General features: G+C 41.7%; 1 protein-coding gene and 1 pseudogene across 1 annotated transcript in view; one reads left to right on the top strand and one right to left on the bottom strand.

Moving 5' to 3' along the window:
• Nucleotides 1–23,028, top strand: part of PRKG1 (protein kinase cGMP-dependent 1) — a 1,294,615-nt gene that overhangs the window by 26,018 nt on the left and 1,245,569 nt on the right. The window lies entirely within an intron of this gene.
• On the bottom strand, nucleotides 18,214–18,947 carry LOC140529314 (homeobox protein NANOG-like; annotated as a pseudogene).

Here is a 23,028-nt window from a genome sequence, read left to right as displayed (position 1 = left end):
ACCAGCTGTGTGATACTAGGTGAGTACTGGGCTTCTTTTAGTCTCAGGTCCTTTTCAATAAAACTGGGGTATAATAGCACCTACTTCACAGGACTGTGTGAGAATCAGATGACATACATGCTGTACTTTGCAAACCTTAACGTGCTATAAATTCAGGGTTGGAGTTGAGTCACAATACAGCCTCTGCCCTCAAAGAGCTTATATGCTAATGGAAGAAGGACACACACAAAAGAACACTAGGCTGTATGGGAGTGGGAGTTGGGCATGGTGCCATCTTGGAAATGTCTGAGAAACGATGTGGAGCCTTGGTTCTGGGAAAGACGAAGTCATATCTCACCTTCCATTACTGCTTCTGGCTCTTCCCTGGAGGCAGGGGTTACCTTTCTGACTGAATGGAAGCTTCAGAGGGTAGGGGATGTTTCCTTTTGTCTTTGCATCCCCATTGCTCCTGGCACACTGTAGGCATTTGGTGATTATTAGTTAGTTGATGGGAGAGGTAGTGATACAGAATTACAGGATCTGAATTGAAAGGATATCAGAGATTGCCCCATTCAACTCAAACCTTACTAATGATCCTTGCCAAGCATCCAGAGTCATCTAGTCTAAGACCTTCACTGAGGGGGTCCTTGTACCTGCTGAGACAGACAGTTTTAATTATTAGACACTAAACCTAAAGACATCTCTTTATAGCTGCCTCTCTCCCCTCACCCCCATTTCTCATTCTGCCCTTTGGGATATAAGGTGTTTCTCTTTTCTACCTAATAGTCCTTTGACTATTTGAACACAGCTGCTATGACTTCCTTTTTGTTTTCTCTTCTTTAGTCTGAGCAAACCTAGTTTCTTGAATTGGTCCTTGTATGGCCTGGACTTCAGTTCCTTCATCACTGGGGTTGTCTTCTCTCGACCTTGTAAATGCTAGAATGTGATGCTGGGTGCAGAATTGTGCTTGAGAAGTGGTCTGACTCAGGCATCATATATAATGGGCTATTGCATAACTCTTGGGCAGCTAATTGGGATAGTGGATAGAGTACCCTGTCTGGAGTCAGGAAGGTCTGAGTTTAAATCTGACCTCAGACACTTAGTAGCTATGTGATCCTGGGCAAATCACTTAAATCTGTTTGCCTCAGTTTCTTCATCTGTAAAATGAGCTGGAGAAAGAAATGGCAAACCACTCAATTATTTTTGCCCAGGAAACTGTAAATGGGGTCATGGAGAGTTGGACAGAACTGAAATGACTGGATAATAACATCAGGAGTCTCACCTCCTGTGTTCTTGACACAGTGCTATAGCTAACATCTTATTTTTAATGTTCGGGTTTGTCATTACCACAGATGATGACATGGCTCTTACGAAAGCCAATGCATTTTTAAAGATGTTAATGATTTCATTTCAATATGTCAGGAACATTTGGAGTGAGGGACCATCACTGCTTTCAGCAGTATTTAGCAGGGGAGAAGTTACGCACTGATAATGGATTTCTATCTGGGAACTATTCATCATAAGTTGAATATCTGCTGTCTAGGCAGAGAGAACATCAGCTGCAGAAACTAATCTTGGTCTATAAATGTTTTGTGTTAATGATTTTGTTAGTGCATCTCAGCAGCTGCCTGGCCCAAGACAGCAAGATTGAGGATGAGTAGAGCCTTGACAGTCATGGCAGGATTGCTCAGAGGTCTGAGATAATTACTTAGCAGTAGCATTGAGGAAATATGAACTGAAGCTTTTTTCATGTTCATGTCTAGTTTTATGGGAAAATATAATATCTTATTTGGAAAACTGGGTCAGTCCATTTGGATGTTTCATTGAATTACATCCAAAATCCATGATGGAACTATGGGTCCTTGTCCCACAGTGTTAATTCAGGAGATTTGGTTCCAAATCTCACAGTAAAGTTCATGATGGTTAAAACCACTTGTTCCCCCAGCGTTAGGAGATCTATAAGCTCCTTTTAGGAAGGGAAAAGGTTCATTTTTGTCTTTCTATCAAGAATGGCCATCTTTCCCAACACTCTCCTTGCCCACTTACTCTAAGCTCTAGGATCACTGACTTCTTTGAGTGAATTTAATTCCTTCTGGAGTCCATCACATCTTCAGAAGATCTCCACAGGATCTTTAAGGCTTTCACCTTGTCAACGGATGTATCAGATAAGTTCTGGACTTATTGTCATCAACCTCCATGAATTCTCTTTGTGGGGATCAGAACTGAGAAGGACAGACCCTTGAAGTCTCAGGAGAGGGTGCTAAATTACATCAGCCCCAACACCCAACCTTTCTATATTCCACAGTTCTCAGAGATTTCAGATGTTTCTGAGACTTATACTCAAAGGGATGAAATGCATTTTGGGAATACACTTCCAATGACATACTCATTCAAATTCAACACTGTCACACTCTCTATTCACATGTGCTTTCTTCCTCTGGATACACATTTCCTCTATTCTTTCGGCAGACAGTCTTCTCCAACCACCTGGATATCACATCTATAGAACCACCACAGAATAACAGTGGCCAGGAATCAGTCTGAACATTTCTTTCTAGCTGGAGTGGGTGAAGGTGGGAGAAGTGAAAACCATCAGAAGCATTTGGTGTTTGGTATTTGCAGGCTGTGTTGCCCTTGCATAGTTGTCTATCTTTCCTAGAGACAAACAATTCTAGCAATGTTCCTCTTCTCAGAGATATTCATTACCTCCAGTTTCTCACCTCCCACTCATTATTCAGCCTTTTGTAGTTTGGCTTGTGTCCTCACCACTGAAATGAAATTGTTTTCTGAAAGGTCCCTAGGCATCTCTTTATTGGTAAATCCAGTGACTTTTCCCCAGTTTTCATCCTTGACCTCCCTGCCACATTAAACACTGCTGATCACCCTCTCCTTCTGGATACTCTCTCCTCCCTGGGTTTGAGTGATACTGCTTCCTCTTGCTTCTATTCAGTTAGATCCTTCTCTGCCTACTTTGCAGGCTCATCAGGTATATCCACTCCCCTGTTCTCATCACCTTTGACCTGGGCTACTGAAAAAGCCTCCCAATTGGTCTTCCTGCATTCACATTCTTGCACTTCTGTCTTCCACAGAGAATATACACTGAGATTCCTAAAGTCCAGGCTTGACTAGGACACTTTCTTGTTTAAGAGGATCCAATGCTGTCCCTGTTGCCTTAAAGAGAAAACACCAGCCCCCTCCCATCTGGATCCAGCCCATCTTTTCCAGCCTGATGACATCCTTCTCATGCACTGTGCCCTCCAGTCAAACCAGCCTGGTCCACCTTCCCTACGCATGGCATCCCTTTCCTACCTCTGGGCCTTGTCCCTCCATAGTTGGAAAGAAGGTTCTTTTTTCTTCACTTCTGCCTCTTGGAACATTTAACTCCCTTCAAACCTTTGCTTAAGTGCTCCCTCCTTCAAGCAGAAGCCTTTATTAAGCACTTTGAAATAAGAGACTGGACCATCCCAAGTGAAGGGAAAGCTGGACACAACAGCTATGGAGAGAAAAGGACAGAAAAATATCTAGTTTTCTAGATATGCATAAGGAAGGTCTTTGTTTTGTTTTGGATTTTCTCACAGCAAAGACCAGGAGTGCCGGCTAAACCATATCAATAGAATAAACCCTAAAAAACCAATCTGGTTGTCCAGTTCCATTATAATAATGTACTTACCTTGAGGGAAGAGATCACTCCCCCTCCCCACCACCATAGGACATACAATATAGGACACATGATGAACGTTTAATAAATTCTTGTTAATGTGGTTGCTTGTTGTTATGTTCTCATACCAGTGGGCCTAAAGTAAATGTGCTGAACTGGATTTTGGTGATCTTGAGGTACTTAATTCTGATTGTCAGTTCCCAATGACTCCAGTTGGGTCTCTAACCCTTCTGAGGTGTAAGAGGATTGATATTATTTCCCAGAATTCTTTCTGTGCAGATCAGTCAGTCCTGTCTCTTGCAAAGCATACTGGTTTGCAAGCCAGGGGAACTATGGTAGGAGGAGTTGAAGGTGATGTTTACTTTTATTTCTGCAGGAAGTCGAAAATCAAATGTCAGTTTATCTTCCTTTTGGGAATGGGTGGAATAGATAGCAAGGAATTTCAGAGATGTTAAGTTATTTCCTAGATTGATTGCTGGATGTTGCAAATTAAAACATTAGATGCACTGTTGATTGGCACATTTAAGTTGCACATGTTGGAGTTGGATAAGTTACTCAGGCAACAATAGTAGAATCCTAGCATGGATAATCAGGGGAAACTCTGATTTGCTGGACTGGAGCACTATCATGGAACTTTTCCATCTCCTGCTGAAGGATATAATCTGGTCAGTGATCCAGGGAAACTCCTAACTGCTCTTCAGTAATTAGGGCTATGTCCAAGGTGACTGGAGAATGAGGGTTGGAGGATGGGATCTTGTCAAAAAATCCTCATCCCACGCCTATGTCCAGCATCTTAGGACAAGGGCCAAAGCAGTGAATTGAGTGTTCCCATGATTTTTGCTGCTATGGAATCCTCACAGAATTAACAAATCTAAGTGAGAAAAGGGACTCAAAAACCCATCTAGTCTGACCCACAACAGACCAATAATTCAGTCTATGACCTACCCAACCAATGGCTCTCCAGCTTTTATTTGAAGCTTTCCAGTGACAGGGAAGTTGTCCAACAAAAGCTGCACACTGAACGTCTGGACAGCTCTAATGGACAGGAAATATTCCTTTACATCAATCTGAAACGAATCTCTTTGTAGGTTCCTCTCTTTGCTCCTGATTCTGCTCTCTGGGACCAAGCAAACCCATCTCAGGTTTCTTCCACCTGACAGCCCTTCACATACTCCAAAGCAGCTATCATACTTCACCTGAGTCCTCAACAAAGTACAGTCTTTTAAGAACAATTTGATGAGAACACCTACCGAGTGTTTGTTCAGGGCAGGAAGCATTCTGATCATTGCCTTTCTGCCTCCCCACACCCTCCGATCCAGTCCTCTGCACCCAGTAGTCATAGTGTACATAGAAAAGAAGATGCATGCAGGCGGGAGGTTGCTGCTAGTCTTTAATAAAGGCTGTTGGCTGACCTGCCTCTAGGTATTTAAAGAACTTAGCTCCCAAGCATGGGCTATTCTCCCTTCTCATCTCCAAGTCATAAAATGTCTAGCTTTGTTCAAAGCCTAGATCAGCTGCCACCTCCTACATGAGACCTTTCCCTGCTGTCTCACTCTTGATATTATATTGTACTTACTAAGTATCTTTTCCTGTTTTTATTCTGTATCTACCATTAAAGTAGAAACTCCTGGGGGTGGGGAGGTCCTATTCCTGTTTATTCTTTGATCAGAGAATAAGCAGAGGGCACTAATGACTACAAGAATAGGTGGGCCAAGCAAAATTGCAGGTGTGGCCCAGTATCATCACAGGTTGGAGTTTTGCTGAACTCTTTAATGGGGACTCTTATTTTGAGTTATAACATCTAGAAATCCTGAAAGGAGAAAGACCTTGGGTCACTTGGGTCACGAGTGAGCTCCTTGGGACCTGGTGGAGCCAGCAGTTTAGAAGGGGAAGGGGTCAGAGAAGAGGACCGGTGGAAGAACTGGGGATATTTAGCCTGAGAGAAGTCATGGAAGACACCTGCTCTTAGGATCACAGCTTTAGATAGAATTAAAAGGGACCATGGAGGTCACCAAGTCCAACCTTCTCATTTTATAGATGAAGTAGCTTAAACCCAGAGAAGGTAAGGGGATTTCCCAGTGTCCAACAGGCAGAAAATGCAGTCAGGATTTAAATGCAGGAATGTTGACATAAGACTCAAGACTCTAGACACATTTGAGTGCAAGAAGAGCATGGTAAGTTCCTGCTCTGTGTAATGCATCATGCTGGGACCAGAGAGAAGTTCAACAGCTGGCTAGGCCTCAAGGATCTTAGATTCTTTGGTCACATGGAAGAGGCACAGGACATGTTCTGCTTGGTCTCAGGGCACAATGGGGGCAAGTGGGCAAAAGGCTGAGTGAGGCTTGAAGTCAGGATTAACTATCAATAATTTGAATCAGGGTTCTTAACCTGGGGTCTGTGAACTCAAAAAAATTTGTTTTTGGTAACTGTATTTCAGTATAATTGATTCCTTTTATAATTCTATCTTTTTATTTTATAGCAACTGAGAAAGGGTCCTTAGGCTTTACCAGACTGTCCGAGGGATCCAAGACACAAAAACGTGGGGTGTTTCTGAAATCTAGCTGTCTTAAAGTGGAATGGCCTGCCTTGGGATTAAAGGATCCTACACTTTGAGCTATGATAAATCCCCTCACTCTACAGATGAGAATACAGATTCCCAGAGAGGTTAAGAGATGTCCAAGGTGACCCAGGTAGTCAGAAGCAGAGGAAGGATTTGAACCTAGGTTCTTTGACACTAAATCCATTCTTTCCATTGTATCACACTTCTCATTGAAGTCTCCAAGCAGGGACTGGACAGCCACTTGGCAGACAGGTGCAATAATTACAACATTTTCATAGGCTTATAGATTTCAAGGTCAAGAATATTTTTGGAAGATATTTAGTCTAATCTCTCACTCTGGGTATGAGGAAACTAAAGTATGCCCAAAGAGGCCCAACTGAGAACTTCCAATATACCCAGTATCATGTAAGTACTAAATGTCAAAGTTTGGATTTGAACCCAGTACCTTTGTTTCTCATTCAGACCTTTTCTATTACGCTATGATGCCTCTTGGTTCAGAAAGGACAGAGTCAGAATTAGGCATTCTTTATTGTCCTTTCCAGCTCAGAAAGTCTATAAAAATGCCTAGGCTAGCCATTTTCCACATGACAATTTGAGACCTGAAGAGCTTGTGTGATTTGTGCAAGATTCTGCATTATTTGCCAGCCTGGGGTCAGAGCCCTGGGTCTCCTGTCTGTTAGTCTGGTGCTTTTTCTATTGCCTACCACTCCTCCTCTCGTCTTTTCGAGGGCCTAAATCAGTAATACCATAATTTACTTTGTCCACAGAGAAAAACTCTCATTTCTGTCTTTTGCCTGAACCCCTAAGTGTTAGGTCAGGTGGCTTGGCTCCCTGTGTTTTCACTATTGTACACAAAAGAACAAGGAACTGACTCTTTTCCCAGGATAAAGCCAATGAAGGAAATCATCCAGTTTATGTGGGCAGAGCTAGAGTACCTGGTAATTCCCTGTTTCCTCTATAACTGTCAACAGGAAAATAAGCAATTTTACTTAAAATTAATACCCTCCATCTTTTTTCTGCCATGCTCATGGAGGAAAGCCTTAGTGTTTAAAGCAATTTCAGTTATTTTCTGTGAGACTTAAAGGGAATTTTTTGATAGTATCCAGCAAGCATGGACTGCCTTGCTCATTCAGGCTGACTCTTGTACTTCAACTCCATGATGTATGGTGGGCTGTGTATGGAGTTAAAAGAAATTGCTACCTGCATGAGAAATTGGCAGCCTTGGGGGGAGACTGCTTCCTGAAAAGATTTGTGTCACTCAGATTTTGTCAATTGGATGTGTGTAGTACTCCAAGGGAGCTCAAGGAGGGAAGGACATTTGTTTTATCAAGGTATTGAGGTGATCTTGGACTCTCAAAAGCTTTGCTAAAGGAACTCCAACTCTGGTGTTCTTTGATACTGGAGAGGCATTGAATATTGTCCCAGCAAAAGCCTGTGCTTGCACCCTAGCCTGTTCAAAGTCCCATCTGTCAAAGAATCCTTTCCCACCATTTTCCACAAGTGACCATTCAGCTTCTACAGCAATGGGGTAGTGGAGGAGGGAGCACCACTTCCCAAAGCATCTCATTTGGGGATAGCTTTCATTTTAGGACTTTCCCCCGTACACTGAGCAGGAATCTGCCTGCCACTTAGAACCATTGATTTGGAATGGGAAAGGGCATTCTGGAGGTTGTCTGGTCCAACCCTATCATTTAAGAGATGGGAAAACTGCAGTTCACACAGACTGTGGCTAGTCTTAAGTCACACAGACAGTAAACAGAAGAGCTAGAGTTTGAGGACAGTCTTGACTCCAAATTCTACACTGTTCCAGTATTCTTGCTATAGGGCCAAGTAGTATAAACCAAATTCTCCTTCACACAAACTTCAGAAATCATCTGTCACATTCTCTCTAAATCATAAGAACAGAGAATCACAGACTTGGAGCTAGAACAGGACTTAGAGGTCATCTAGTATTCCTCCCATATTACAGGTGAGGAAAGTGAGGACCACATAGGGTAGTTGACTTAGAGTCACACAAGGAATGGGTAGCAGAGCATTTGAATAATTGAATAGACTCTAGATTCAGAGATGCAAGGAAATATTGAAATTATCACATCCAAGCCTCATCAGTAAGATGGAGGATTAGGGAGGGTAAATGACTTGCTCAAGGTCACACAGTAGGTGTCTGAAGCTGAATTCAAATCTGGAACTTTTGACTCCAAATATGGTGCTTTCTCCACTGTACCATGCCATTCTCTTCTTCAGCCTACACATTTTTTATCCTTCAAGCAGTCCTCATGTGACCATCCAGGTCACCTGCTGGGTACTTTCTAGTTCATGTTTTTCTTAATATGTGAACTGAATAGAATATTCCAGATGTGTTCTGACCAGTGTAAACCATGGCAGAACCATTACCTCTTAGGCTTGGACTGGGGACTGTCCTTAAAGCAGATAACACTAGCACTTATGTGGGAAGATGAAAAGAGCCCTGGACCTGGAGGCCAGAAGATCTGAGTTCAGCTTTAGCCTCAGGCACTAGCTATGTGACTCTGGGCAAGTCACTCAATCTTGATCTGCCTCAATTTTTTCATCAGTGAAATGGAGAGAGGATAATAACACCTCCCTCCCACAGTGATTGTGAGGATCAAAGGAGACACAATTTGTAAAGTGCTTAGCAGAGTGCCTGCACATAGTAGATGCTTAATAAATGCTTGATCCCTCCCCCATTCTTCCACTTATTCTGAGTTTAAAGTCACTGGGGCCTTTTGGTCTAATTTAGGCAAATAAGTGTAGAGTTCTGTCATATACAGTATGAAACAAGGATAGGAAGGATAACAGAAGAAAGGAAATAGAGGATGGGGAAAGGAAGGGAAGGGAAGAAAGAAAATTCCTTTAAAACAGAACATTTGCAGGAAAACATGGACAACTATAATGGCCACATAGAACACTTATAGAAGTGAGTTCAAATCCTGCCTCAACCACTAGCTTTGTGACCCTGAGCAAATTACTTCACCTCTGCCTGCCTCAGTTTCCTCAGTTATAAATGGGGGGAATAGTTACCTCACCGTGTTGTATCTAGAACCAAAAAAATATGTAAAATATGTAAAAAGCTCTTCAAACTGAAGGCACTCTAGAAAGGTAAGCTACTCTGATTATGATCTGAGCTTCCTAACAGCACAAACACAGACTTATTAATCCCATTTTGCCTGCAGGGAAACTTGGTTTGATTTACTCAGGGTCACACAGCTAGCTAGCATTTGAGGGAGGATGTAAAGTAGATCTCTCTGATTTCTAGTTCAGCACTCTATCCACAGTATCATGTATATGTGTATATATGTAATAATGTATATCTATCTAGTTCCCAGTTTCTCTGCCTTCAATTCTTCAAAAATGACTTTGCATTTACATTGTCTAGATTCCCTATTTACTTATAATTTCTTCTTCCCAAGAAAAGGTAAGCTTATTAAGAAAAAAGGCTGCCTCATTTTTACTTTGTATCTTTAGCATCTTGGAGCATAGAACCTGGTGCACTGTAGTTGTTTGTATGTGCTTGTTGAAGAAATTAATAGATGACCCCTTTCCCTGAGCAAGGAGGAATGTGCTCAGATTTAAGGCAATGTTCTTTTCCTACAATATTTCACTTATTTGATCCTTTTCCTAACATAATAGTATATGAATGGCAGGAGCCATGTCAGAACTTGGCTCCCTTCTTCTCATACACCTAGAAAGAGCTTGGATGCAGGAAAGAGTTCTGAGTTCCTTCCCTTCCTTCCTGGGGTGAAGGGAGGTACAGACAAGGAACATGGAGAAGAGATAACTTACTTAACCAGTAATTCTTTCTCCAGGTGCTTAGGGCAAGGGTATGGGGAGTCTGTGAGAAGATGGAGATCAGAGCAGTGAACGGTCAATGACCAAAATTGTTGGGGAAGGCTGATCTGGAATGGAAGTCCCTGCTGGGAATTAACCATTTAAGATTTTATTTACCAAGTGCTTGCACACTTCTCAGATCAGAAGTATAAACAGAATAAATGTGGCCCAGACACTGTTAATAGGTGAGAGCATTTCAGTAACTCATCATTGAAAAGAGTGTGTCCTCCTTAGCAGGGTCATGCACCACAAAGTACTGGTATTCATTAGATTTGTTTATTAGTAATGGCTTCTTTTTGCTGTGCACACAGTCCTCAGAATACTTGACAAGTCATCCTATGATGTTTATTTGGCTTTTCTTTGCTGCATTGGAGGACAGAGATTGTGCATGGGGTGGTATTCAGAAGTTAAACTTTGAGAGTACTGGGGCTGGCCTCTAAACTGCGTAATTGTTGCTTGTCTTTTCCAAGTCTCCAAGCACATTTTATAAATGTCTTTGAAATCTAGGAGATTTCATTCCTAAAATGAGACACATTTTCTACAGAGACATCTTTTCTCAGCACATAGGTTTCTTAAGTAGGTCCGTTGATTTCTGATTTCTTTTTAAAAACATTTATTGATGACATTTGCTTTTACATCATGGTCATTTCTGGAAATACCTTCTCCTCCCTTCCTCAGAATTGAGACAGCTCAATAGAGACAGCTCATCCTGTCTCTATATATGTATATACACACATGTAATATATGTATATATGCATATGTGTATACATGTATGTAAGCATATCTGTACATACATAATACACACATACATACCCATACACATCTACATATTCCCTCTAACTACCCTAATACTGAAAAAGGTCTCATGAGTTCCAAATAATATATTTCCATGTAGAAATGTAAAGAGTTCTACTTTAATGAGTTCCTTAAGGCTTCTCTTTCCTTTTTACCTTTTCATGTTTCTCTTGATTCTTGTATTTATTATAGCAAAGAAAAATAGCTGAAGAAAAATATCCAATGCCTTCACTGTATCAAGGTAAAATACATCAATTGAGGTAAAATACATCCCTTTATATGGATGTACAATATACATACATAGATACAAACACTGTTCTATCCTAGTAGTACCCACTCTTCTGTCCGGAAGAGAGTTGTCTTTTTGTCTGTTCTGTAGTATTCCTATTGCTACCCTGGAAGTGGCATGAATGAGATTCAAACTCAAGTCCTTCACCTGTGAGACCTTGGACATTAACATCTCTAAGCCTCATTTTCCTTATCTGAAAAATGATGCAGTTGGACCAGATGACCTATAAGGTGCCTTCTGAATAATAAAAAATGATCTCTCATTCTGTGGGGTGCTTTGTGATTTATTCTTGTTGAGGAAACTACAGATATTTCCACTTGATTGTCCCGTTGTCATGTGGGTATGACATCCAGGCTATAAGTTTCTTAGTTACATGTAGATAGATACCACGTGTCGTAGTCTTTGTACCCCAAGGAAGGGCTGGGATTTTAACCCAAGTCCTCTGGCTCTTGATCCGGTCCTCTTCCCATCAGAAAGGCAATGTGATATAACAAGGCAGTGAACTTAGATTAAGGATGACTTAGATTTGAATCGACCTCTGCTTCTTTCTGGATGTGTGAGCATGGGTGAACCATTTCTTCAGTTTCAGTTTCCTCATCTGCAAATGGAGGCACTGAAATTACTCTGCCTCATAAAATTGAGTGGAAGAAAACACTTAGTAAATCTCAAAGCACTCTGTGAATAGGGACGATCATTTCTCCATTAGCACACTTTATTCTGGCACCTCTGTAGCTAGCTTTGATCTCCCTATTTTAAAAAAAAATTATTTATTTATTTTCCAGTTCTTAACATTCCACAAGAATTATAATTCAAAATTTTCTCCCCATCTCTCCCCCCACCCCAGGACAGTATGCATCCCATCCACCCCTTCTTCCAGTCTGTTCTCCCTTCTATTGCCCACTCTTCTTCCATCGCCCTTCCTCTCTATTTTCTTGTAGGGCAAAATAGATTTCTATGCTCAGTTGCCTGTATAGCTTAATTTCCAGTTGCATGCTAAAACAATTTTTAACATTCATTCTTAAAACTTTGAGTTCTATATTCTCTCCCTCCTCTCCACCTACCCTCATTGAGAAAACAAGCAGTTCAATATAGGTCATACATGTGTAACAATGCAAAGCATTTCCATAATAATTACATTATAAAAGACTAACCACATTTCCCTCCATCACATCCTACCCTTCATTTATTCCATTCTCTCCCTTGACCTGTCCTCCCACAATAATGTTTGCTTCTGATTATCCCTTTCCCCAATTTCCTGTCCCTTCTATTATCTTCCCTCTCCCATCCCCTTCCTCCTTGCCTTCTTGCAGGGTAAAATAGATTTGCATATCCAATCGAGTGTGTGTTATTCCCTTGTTAAGCCAAATCCCATGAGAGTAAAGCTCAATTATTTCCTTTCATCTCCCCCCTTTTCTACTCCATTGTAAAAGCTCTTTCTTCCCTCTTTTATGTGAGATGATTCTACCTCTTCCTGTCTGTTACTCCTAGTACATTCCATTCAACAGTCAAATTTATTTTATTTTTTGTATTCTCCCTTCATATTCAGCTCATCCTGTCTCTATATATGTATATACACACATGTAATATATGTATATATGCATATGTGTATACATGTATGTAAGCATATCTGTACATACATAATACACACATACATACCCATACACATCTACATATTCCCTCTAACTACCCTAATACTGAAAAAGGTCTCATGAGTTCCAAATAATATATTTCCATGTAGAAATGTAAAGAGTTCTACTTTAATGAGTTCCTTAAGGCTTCTCTTTCCTTTTTACCTTTTCATGTTTCTCTTGATTCTTGTATTTGAAAGTCAAATTTTCTATTCAGCTCTGGCTTTTTCAACAAGAATGCTTGGAAGTCCTCTATTTCATTGAAATCCTATTTTTTCCTCTAAAGTATTTTACTCAGTTTTGCTGGGTAGTTGATTCTTGGTTTTAATCCTATCTCCTTTGACCTCTGGAATATCAATTCCAAGTCCTTAGTGTAGAAGCTGCCAAATCCTGTGTTATCCTGATTGTATTTCCACAATACTTGAATTGTTTCTTTCTAGCTGCTTGCAATATTTTCTCCTTGACCAGGGAACTCTGGAATTTGGCCACAATGTTCCTAGAAGTTTCTCTTTTTGGATCTCTTTCAGGAGCTGATTGGTGGATTCCTTGAATACTTATTTTGCCCTCTGATTCTAGAATCTCAGGGCAGTTTTCCTTGATAATTTCATGAAAGATGATGTCTAGGCTCTTTTTTTGATGATGGCCATAATTTTAAAATTGTCTCTCCTGGACCTATTTTCCAGGTCAGTTGTCTTTCCAATGAGATATTTCACATTATCTTCTATTTTTTCATTCTTTTGGTTTTGTTTTGTGATTTCTTGGTTTCTCATAAAGTCATTAGCCTCCATCTGTTCCATTCTAATTTTGAAAGAATTATTTTCTTCAGTGAGCTTTTGAACCTCCTTTTCCATTTGGCTAATTCTGCTTTTGAAAGCATTCTTCTCCTCATTGGCTTTTTGAACCTTTTTTGCCAATTGAGTTAGCCTATTTTTCAAGGTGTTATTTTCTTCAACATTTTTTTGGGTCTCCTTTAGCAAGCTGTTGACCTGCTTTTCATGCTTTTCTTGCATTTCTCTCATTTCTCTCCCCAGTTTTTCCTCCATCTCTCTAACTTGATTTTCAAAATCCTTTTTGAGCTCTTCCATGGCCTGAGCCCATGGAATATTTCTTTTGGATGTTTGGGATACAGAAGGCTTGATTTCTATATCTTTCCCTGATGGTAAGCATTGTTCTTCCTCATCAGAAAGGAAGGGAGGAGATATCTGTTCACCAAGAAAGTAACCTTCTATAGTCTTATTTTTTTTCCCTTTTCTGGGCATTTTCCCAGCCAGTGACTTGACTTCTGAGTTTCCTCTTCACACCCACCTGGCCTCCAGATCTGCTCAGCCAGCGTTTGGGGTCTGAGATTCAAATGCTGCTTCCCAGCCTCAGGGCTTTGGGTGGGGGCAGGGCTGCTATTCAGTGTGAGATTAAGTTCAGGTGCTCAGGTAGGGGGCAGGGCTGCCTCATGGGGCTCAGTTCCCTCAGGGGCTTTATGCAGAGACCTTCAACAATGGAGCCAAACTCCTACCTGCCTTGGGAGCCCCTGTCCGCTGCCCCCCACCCGCTCCTGCCTCCTGAGGGGGCCCGAGCTATGGAGACACCCTGCTTCCCTCTCGGCCACCCCAAAAGAGTCTCTCACCGACCCTTGCCACCCGTGGGTGGAGGGACCTGCGGGGCCGCTGGAGATTTCGTCCCTGAAGCCCTCTTGGATCTGCTCCTTTTGGTGCTGCATGGCCAAGGCAGGGCTGGGCTCTGCCCCGGGTCCGGTGCACAACGGACCCTTTGGGTCAGTTTTTCAGGGTTCTCTGGAACAGAAATCTCCTCTACCCCACCATTCTGTGGCCTCTGCTGCTCCAGAATTTGTTGAGAGTTCTTCTTTACAGGTAATTTATGGGCTGTGGGTTTGGAGCTAGCATATGTGTGTATTTCTACTCCGCCATCTTGGCTCCTTAAGAACCATTTTCTTCAGAGAGCTTTTGAACCTCCTCTTCTATGTGGCCAATTCTGCTTTTTCAAGTATTCTCCTCATTGGTTTTTGGACCTCTTTTGCCATTTGGGTTAGTCTATTTTTAAAGGTGTTATTTTCTTTAGCATTTTTTGGATCTCCTTTAGCAAGCTGCTAACTCCCTGTTCATGATTTTCTTGCATCACTCTCATTTCTCTTCCCAATTTTTCCTCCACTCCTCTTACTTGATTTTTGAAATCCTTTTTGAGCTCTTCCGTGACTTAAGACCATTGCCTATTTTTTGGAGGTTTTTGATGTGGAAGCCTTGACTTTTATGTCTCACTCTGTTCTTCTCACTCTTTATTCTTCCTCATCAGAAAGGATGGAAGAAAATACTTTTTCACTAAGGAAGTAGCCTTCTGTAGTCTTATTTTTTTCCCCCTTTTTGGGGCAGTTTCCCAGTTACTTGACTGTTGAATCCTTTGTCAAGTAGGGGCTATACTCTAGAGACCTGTAAGTTCTCATTTCCTCCAAGGTGGCACAATCTAGGGAGAAGAATTTGTTCCTCTCCTGGCCTGCACTCTGGTCTGGGAGCAACCACAAGCACTCTTTTCTGCCCAGGATCTGCAGGTAGGATTCTGTCTCCACAGCCACCACCATGTCTGCTGAGTGAGGGCTCTTCCTCACCCCAGGACTGCCACTCAGAACTGAGACTCACATCAGCTGCTTGATTCCCTCAGGGCCTTTAGGCCAAGTGGATGTTCCTGCTGCTGCAGTTGCTGCTGCTGCCCTGGGGTGGGGCCAGATGGTTCTCCTCTCTCTCCCAGGTGAAAGAGATGTTTTATTGACCTTTGAAGCAGTCTTTGGCATTTGTGGGATGAGAAATCTGGGAATGGGAGCTACTCCTTGTGATTCCACACCCTAAAGTCTGCTCCAGTCCTGTCCCTGCCTTTCCACATGGCCAAGGCTGGGCTCTGCTCTGCTCCAAGCTTGGTGTGATAGACCTTCCTTGTCAGCCTTCCAGGCTGCCTCGGGCTGGAAATCTCTTTTGCTCTGTCATTTTGTGACTTCTGCTACTCTAGCATTTGTTTAGAGTCATTTTTTACAGGTATTTTATGGGCTATGGGAGGAAAGCTAGAGCAGGTCCATTCTTCTACTTCTGATCTCCCTATTTTTTGGTGTCTCATATTTTTTATTCACAAAATTGCCTTTGGAAAATCACTTCACTGGAAGATATGAAGTATGCATTCAAATCTTGTCTCTAGTATTTACTAGATAGTTGTTTAATCTTGAGCAAGTAACTTAAACGCTCTGAGGCTCAGTCTTCTCACTTGTAAAATGAGCACATTTCAATCAATGATTCTTAAAATTTATTTCAGTTCTGACATGCTATGATTCTGTCAACTCTTTGAGGTCCAGTAGCATGAGGGCCCTTCATGTATTTGCCCACAGTGCCCAGAAATCCAAACTAAGGGTTCAAAGCAGACTCTTTGAATTACAGGGAAGTGCTGGCAATGTCTCTGGTGGTTGCTACCAGAAATGACTGCAGACTAAGAGATTGTAAATGTATTGAATAAAAAGAGAACATTCTCCATGTTGGTTTGTCACACTTAGCCATGGTGATGTGCTGGTAACGTTCCCACACTAGGGGAGGAGAAGCTTATCATAGCCCAATGCAGAAGGGTGATTGGGCTAGGAATTCGTAACTCTGTCCCTGGAGATGGATTGGGCAAGGAAGGGGAGATTCTATGCTGGGTGGGAGGAACTGAATCTTACAGATAAGGTGATTTCTGGCAGAGTGGCAGCCTAAAAGAAAAATACTGAAGCCTACTGGGATATGGGAGAAAGTTGAGGAAATTCTAGCTCTACAATCCTTTAGAAAGTTATTTCCTCTGGGGCTTTTTATGGGGAGGAGCAGCTCCCCTCCTGTGCTCTTTCCTTACTTGGAACTTAGGGGAGAGGGCTTAAGGGCTGCTTCCTAGCTTTTCCTTAGTCTCTTCTTCTACAGATGCAAGCTCCAGTCTACTCCAAACCTCATTTTCCCCTGGGGGTGGAGGGTGGTATTCTGATCAGAGCACAGGGAGCTGACTTTATTCCTCCAGTAGCCTGTTCCCTGTCTCTCTTAGGCTGGCTGGCCAGGTGTCTCCCTGCCCTCCCCATTTCTTTCCCATTCTCCAGTTTTTTCTGTTATTGGAATGTTGGCTGCATGATTGGTGCTGCTTTTAATTCAATTCAACAAATATTTCTTGTGTACCTGCTCTGTGCAGGGCACTGTATCACAAAGACAAAGAACAACAATTCTTGCCTTTAAAAAGCTGCTGTTCTGCTGAGGGAGAAACCTGGTGTGCCGATAAGTGAACTAAGGGAGTTAGTTATAGTCCACTGCCTTTCATTTTTATGGATGGTCTTCTGATCTTGAGATGTCAGGTAAATTACAAAGCATACAAAAAATTATACCAAGTGATTTCAAGAGGAATTTTAAGAGGATGCCGAGGACTAGACAGAATGTGAGGGACTGGGGTGTCAACAGGGACCAAGGGTAAAAAGTATTGCCTAAGCACTATGAGTTTCTTTTTAGTCAATAAATATTTATTAAACACCTACTATATGCCAAGCATTGGGGATACAAAGAGAGGCAAACAGTCCCTGCCCTCAGTGAGCTTACAATCTAATGGGAGAGAACATGCAAACAACCATGTACAAACCAGATATCTATGGGATAAATTGGGGGGTAATCTCAGAGAGAAGACACAGCACGAACTTCCTTCTGTCTCTATTCAAAGAATATAATAAATATCAATATCCAGAAAGAGAACTAGTTTTAATTTACCTAACGATAATATTTTACCAAAACTGTGAAAACACAAAGTCACCAAATCCCACTGACATGTCCTTTCTCATGAATTGCTTTTTGCACCTTTGCTTCCTGCTGAGGCTGTTTCATTCTGTCATTTAGATTAGGATTCTGAAACTCAGAGACTTTCTAAATAGTCCAATAGTGCCTAAACTTGAAGCTAGCCAGCAGAGTCTTGAAAGGGTGGAAACCTTCTCTCTGCAAGCTATGCCTTTACAGCCACAAGAGTCACACAGTAAAGGTGCTGAAAAGGAGAAGGATCACAGTAGGGAAAAGAAACCATTGGTGGAGAAAAGTCTGGAAAGAATGTGTGTGTGTGAGTGTGTGTGTGTGTGAGTGTGTGTGGGTGTGTGTGAGTGTGTGTGAGTGTGTGTGTATGTGTGTGTGAGTGTGTGTGTGTATGTGTGTGTGAGTGTGCGTGTGTATGTGTGTGTGTATGTGTGTGTGTGTATGTGTGTGAGTGTGTGTGTGTATGTGTGTGTGAGTGTGTGTGAGTGTGTGTGTATGTGTGTGTGTGAGTGTGTGTGTGTGTGAGTGTGTGTGTGTGTGTGAGTATGTGTGTATATGTGTGTGAGTGTGTGTATGTGTGTGTGTGAGTGTGTGTGTGTGTGTGTGTGTGTGTGTGTGTGTGTGGTATTAAAACTCTCAATTGCCTGTGATTAACCTATGGACTGGGGCTAGCCCTTACTAGTGTTATTTCCATAGGTGGCCCCCGAATCCCTGGCAGAATATGGATTCTGGAACATCTGGTGCTGAGAAAACTCTCTTGCCATCACTCTGGAGCTCATTATTATTCCAAATGTGCTTGCTCCAAACTGGAAGGTTTCCAGAAGGGTTCCCCATATAGTCCCAATGAAATAGGGCGTAGAGGCTTCAGTACTCTCCCAGAGCTAATCCATTCGGAACTCTACCATTGCCATTTTTGGACCACATGGCATCTTTCTGCCATCTTTGGTTTCATTCTCTTGGTCTGAGATAAGGTGTTGACATGTTTGTGAGTCAGGTTCAAGTTCTTAGGCACATTTTACATCTGCTCTGGGCTAAGGTTGTTTTGTCCGTGACTCTCTTGTGAAGCACATTCAGTTTGAGCCTGGGAGAACAACATCCTCCTCTTGGTTTCTTTGAGCACGCTCTGATCCTCTTTTCCCTGGTGGATCTTGTTTGTTCTGTGAAGAAAAGTTACTTGAAGTAGGGTTAATGGCAGAGTTAGGAGTATCCTGAGTAAATATATCCCTGGATAAAAGAGGGATATAAGAAATTGTGCTTGGATGGAGCTTTTCTGGCTTTTGTATTTGGAAATTTGAGCAAGAGCATAAGGGAGGTAAATGCCTTTGACTGGGACACAGAGATCCAGGTATTGTAAGGCTAGCTGACATGCCTGGCATTTCAGTGAGTGAGTGCAGGAACTCATATTTTAGGGGAAATGCTCAATAGAAAGGTTAGGGGAAATGCTCAATGGAAAGGTTCAACCTGGGAAAGAATAAAATGCTTGACAAATGTCAGATAGATAAAAACTGGATGGAAATTAGATAAAAACTGGAAGATAGACATGAAATGACCGAGAAGCTTTTCCCAGAATAAGAAAACAAGCATAAATATGTCTGCTTTGGGGATTTTAAGAAGAAGGGAGATCTATAGGGAACGTAGTCTAGTCACAGGGAACCAAGAGAACCAAGACATGGAAGTGGGAAATAGGTTGACATTTATGAGGAATAGAATATAAGGGATGTCTGTGGTTGACTCATAAATGCTTAAAACCACAAATGGCAAAAACCACAATGGCAAAGGATACTTGCAAAGAAAAGATAAGCGACTTTAGAAAAAGGCAAAGGACCCTGGGACTCAATTCCAATTATGAAGGATAAAGCTGATCTCCATTTTATGTGCCTTTTGAATGCTTTAAGTCAAAGAGTCTTGTGGCATGACAAATAATTATTTTATAAAAAGCTAGGAAGAGATGGCTGTTTGAAGATTCTGACTTCCTTTCTTCAGGATCGAGGTCTGTCTATGTGTTGCCCTATGTGGTACTGCTACTTGTTTTGATTGAAGCAGCCAAGCAAACTACATTTATCTTTCCCTCTGTCTTGTTCTTGTTTCTCCCCCTCCTCTTCCTTCTCCTCTCTATTTCTCCTTCCTCCTTCTTCCCTACTCCCCCTTTCATTCTCTGTCTTCCCTCTCCCTCTTCTCTTATCTCACCATAGAATTTAGACAGAAGGAATGTTTTAAAAATCACCCAAACACCTTCTGATACTAGTCACATGATTTCAGACAAGTTAATTAATCTCTCTGAACAGCAGTTTCCTCATTATGAAATAGGAGGAGTACTTGTACTACTCACTTCACTGGGTTGTTGGAAGGAAAACATTTCAGCAAACCTTCAAACATCATGGAAATGAGAATTATCATTATTAATAACCCCTATTTTTTCAGACTCGTCCAGAGAAGTACAGTGACATTTTCCTAATTGCACAGTAATTAGGGTTTAGGAATGAGGTGTTCAGATTCCATAGTCATTACTCTTTCCATAACAATTTTGCAAACATAACAACTTAAAATATTAGGCCACCTGGGGCTTAGAGAAATGCAGGAGTCACTGCATGATTATGCCTGAAAAGTCATCCAATGAATTAGTCTCGATGATGATCTGACCAATAGTGTTCCTACCAATGATGAATGATGGATGCTCACTTTCTTACTTGCTCAGCCAAGACCTCCTGGTTCACTGAGAGAGCTGAGCTAGATTATGGAGCCTTTTTTCTTTGAAGGTAGACTTCACTGTTTCTGGAGGGATCAGGAGGAGAGGGCAGCGACAGGTTGACAATAATCTCCTTATGGGAGATGCTGCCTAAAGCTCAGGAGTTTCTCCCTGCATTCTATTGAGGAGTAGCTGACCCCATACTGTTTACCTTTTTCATATTAGCAGGCCTTGGTCTGGACAGGGAAACTGTACCAGCATCTTTATGTGACAACAGCAACCCCTCGTTTCACATTTCCTCCTGTTCAGCCAGTTGCTGGTTTCCTTGGAAACCAGGGCTGGAGAACAGACGGCTGAGCCAAACTTTTGCTTGGTTACTAGTTAGGCAAGCTGACAGCAGAAAATCAGCTTTCAGGTTTTACAGCAGAGAAATTCACCATCAGTCAGGAGATTGTTGCCTTTTTTTTCCCGCCTCTAGCAGCAAAGGAGAAAAGAAGTCTTGGAATAAAAAAGGTTTCTCCTTAAAGAATGAGCTCACCACATTTTTGCCTCCAATCTTGTTTCCAAAGTCACATTTCTCTTCTGCTTGTCATTCAATTTGTAAGTACATTTGTTGGAGACAGTCTCGTTAAATTTACAAAACCATTGTGACTATCGAAGCTTTGGCCCATGATTTGGATGTATTGGGAGGCATGGATTTGATGATTAAAGAACCAGAGTGCTCTGTTTTCTTCAGATATTTAATTTTCCTGATGCAGGAAGAAATTCGGGGGGAAATGTGAAAAATAAATGCACCCCTTCAGATTTGTAATCTGATTCTGAATTTGCTCTTCAAGACATTTTATGGCCATAATGCGTGATTTTAGCATCAGAACCAAGTTAAGTGATTTCCATTGCACAAATATATATTCATCTCTACCAGCCCTAGAGACCCAGCCAATTGATTTTTTTTTAATCGTGTCAGCATATTATAGCGTGACTCAATATATACCAGGTGGATTTGACAGAAATTGGAATAAAAAATGGTGATAGCTCTGTGCGCTTTAGCTTGGTCGTCATGGGGGCTAATTTGGATTCAGCAGTTACCAACAGCACTTATTAATTGGAGATATGGAACAGTGATTTCTGTCTCCTGCATCAGCCTCCCAGTTCTCTCATCAACTACCTGAAATCATAAACTTTGTCTTTAATGATCAGAACTGAGATGTGTCTGATTCACTAAAACTGCAGGAGGGTGGAGGAGAAGGGGATTTGGAATCAGAAGGCCTGGGTTCCACTTGAAGCTCTGACACTCACTAGCTGTGAAACGTCAGGGAAGTTCTGGAAGGTTTCTGAGCCTGACTGTCAGTGAGTCCCTCCTGTCGCTGCAATCAGCTTGTTTTTACTTTGAATGTATTTTCTATTTACTTCTATGTGTGCTTATTTCCCCCTGAGGGAAGGGGAAGCCTTTTTGGTGGTTAGTTTGTTTCTTTCTTCTCAGCACCTAGCACACTTCTTGGCACATAACTAGACCTTATTTACTGCTTATTATCGATCTATTAAATGGGGAGGGGGTAAATGGTAAGCAATCTACCTAATTCATCGGAAGTTCAGAAACATTTATAAAGCCCATATTAGGTACAGATTATGGACAAAGGAACTCTCTCGTCTTGGTTATTTCGATACAAGAAACGTTTATTAAATGCCAACAAGATTCTAGGGACAAGATTAAGACAAACACAAAATTATTCTTGCCGTCAAGGAGCTACGTTCTACTGGGGAAATGTAACCTGTAGATAGACAGGTAAATATGGAAATATACAAAGTAAATCATGAAGTCTCCGTTTCCTCACCTGTAAAACAGGAAGGTTGAACTTCATGTCTCTAACGTCTCGGTTCTGTTCACAAGGTTATTAATTGTAGTTAAGAGGCAAAGAGAACACTCTACCTCCATCCATGGAAACTAGCCCATAGATGTTTCCTTTCTCCCCAGAAAAGAGGCCAATGACTAGTCTCTTGAGAAATGTTGGTGAAATGCGTTTGTATCTTTTTCAAAAATGTACCTTGCTTTTCCTTTGGTGCAGGGATTACTGAATAAGGAAACTTCCTCTATGAATGGAGATCTGAGCCTGTTGGGGACACCGAAACATCAAGGGACTTAGCTAGGTCCATGCATTGAGGAGAGTCAGAGGCAGGATTTCAGCCCAGCCAAGGTTTTCTGACCCTCAGACCTGTTCTTCATCCCCAAGCCCATCATACCTCTTGCATTCATATCCATAAACAGATAGCTATGTATTTTTATGAGAGAACTCTTTTAACAGCAACCAGAATAGCACTTCTTATAATTTTAATGTTGAAAAGTCCTGTTAATTCCAGTTACCCAAGAGTCCCAGTGCCCTCTCTTCTCTCTTAGGCAGTCACTAGTCCAGTTTGGGGCCCCCTCACCTAAATAGAGAAGTTTCGTATTAGGGTACTCTCTGCCCAACCTTTCCTTCCCAACTCTCCATCCTACCTCCAACTGTTCTACTCAAATGGATAGGCCTGAAGCACGGGTCACAGGTTAGTTTTCTTTTCACGAAGTTTCAAAGATTCCCTCTTGCCCTTGGGATAAATTCAAAGTCCTCGGCTTTCAAAAGTCTTTCACAGTCTTGCTCTGAGGTATCTTTCCAGACACATCTCGTATGATTCCTCCCCACTCCATTTCTTCTCTGGCAGACTCTACTTCCTAATATTCCTTCATGACTTTGAATAGGCCCTCACAGATGCCAGGTATGCACTCTCTCCTCACTTTTGACTCTTAGAAGTTTCAGTTCTGGTC

Source organism: Notamacropus eugenii, chromosome 1 (genome assembly GCF_028372415.1).
Source record: "Notamacropus eugenii isolate mMacEug1 chromosome 1, mMacEug1.pri_v2, whole genome shotgun sequence".
Classification (NCBI taxonomy): domain Eukaryota; kingdom Metazoa; phylum Chordata; class Mammalia; order Diprotodontia; family Macropodidae; genus Notamacropus; species Notamacropus eugenii.
The sequence above is the reverse complement of the archived record's forward strand: the minus strand, read 5'-3'. Positions and strand labels throughout refer to the sequence as shown.